Source organism: Arachis duranensis, chromosome 5 (genome assembly GCF_000817695.3).
Source record: "Arachis duranensis cultivar V14167 chromosome 5, aradu.V14167.gnm2.J7QH, whole genome shotgun sequence".
In the NCBI taxonomy this organism is placed as follows: Eukaryota; Viridiplantae; Streptophyta; class Magnoliopsida; order Fabales; family Fabaceae; genus Arachis; species Arachis duranensis.
Window position 1 is genome coordinate 51,046,451 of NC_029776.3, and position 1,265 is coordinate 51,047,715.

Below are 1,265 nucleotides of genomic sequence, written 5' to 3' on the forward strand. Positions count from 1 at the left end.
GCTTGTTTTCTTGAATTGTCTGCCATCTCTAGTGAGATTCTTGCAGCTTGTACCTCAAAGATCCTTAGCTTCTCCATTACAGAGAGAGGCATGAGGTTTACACTTGACCCTAGGTCACACAAGGCCTTCTTGAAGGTCATGGTGCCTATGGCACAAGGTATTGAGAACTTCCCAGGATCTTGTCTCTTTTGAGGTAATATCTGCCTAGACAAGTCATCTAGTTCTTTGGTAAGCAAAGGGGGTTCATCCTCCCAAGTCTCATTACCAAATAACTTGTCATTTAGCTTCATGATTGCTCCAAGGTATTTAGCAACTTGCTCTTCAGTGACATACTCATCCTCTTCAGAGGAAGAATACTCATCAGAGCTTATAAATGGCAGAAGTAGATTCCATTGGAATCTCTATGGTCTCATAGTGAGCCTCAGATTCCCATGGTTCTTCATTAGGGAACTCATTGGAGGCCAGTGGACGTCCATTGAGGTATTCCTCAGTGGCGTTCACTGCCTCTCCCTCCTCTCTAAATTCAGCCATGTTGATGGCCTGGCACTCTCCTTTTGGATTTTTTTCTGTATTGTTTGGAAGAGTACTAGGAGGGAGTTCAGTAATTTTCTTACTCAGCTGACCCACTTGTGCCTCCAAGTTTCTAATGGAGGACCTTGTTTCAGTCATGAAACTTTGAGTGGTTTTGATTAGATCAGAGACCATGGTTGCTAAGTCAGAGTGGCTCTGCTTAGAATTCTCTGTCTGTTGCTGAGAAGATGATGGAAAAGGCTTGCCATTGCTAAACCTGTTTCTTCCACCATTATTATTGTTGAAACCTTGTTGAGGTCTCTGTTGATCCTTCCATGAAAGATTTGGATGATTTCTCCATGAAGGATTATAGGTGTTTCCATAGGGTTCTCCCATGTAATTCACCTCTTCCATTAAAGGGTTCTCAGGATCATAAGCTTTTTCTTCAGATGAAGCATCCTTAGTACTGCCTGGTGCAGCTTGCATTACAGACAGACTTTGAGAAATCATATTGACTTGCTGAGTCAATATTTTGTTCTGAGCCAATATAGCATTCAGGGTATCAATCTCAAGAACTCCTTTCTTCTGATTCGTCCCATTGTTCACAGGATTCCTTTCAGAAGTGTACATGAATTGGTTATTTGCAACTATTTCAATAAGTTCTTGAGCTTCTATAGGCGTCTTCTTCAGATGAAGAGATCCTCCAGCAGAGCTATCCAATGACATCTTGGACAGTTCAGATAGACCATCATAGA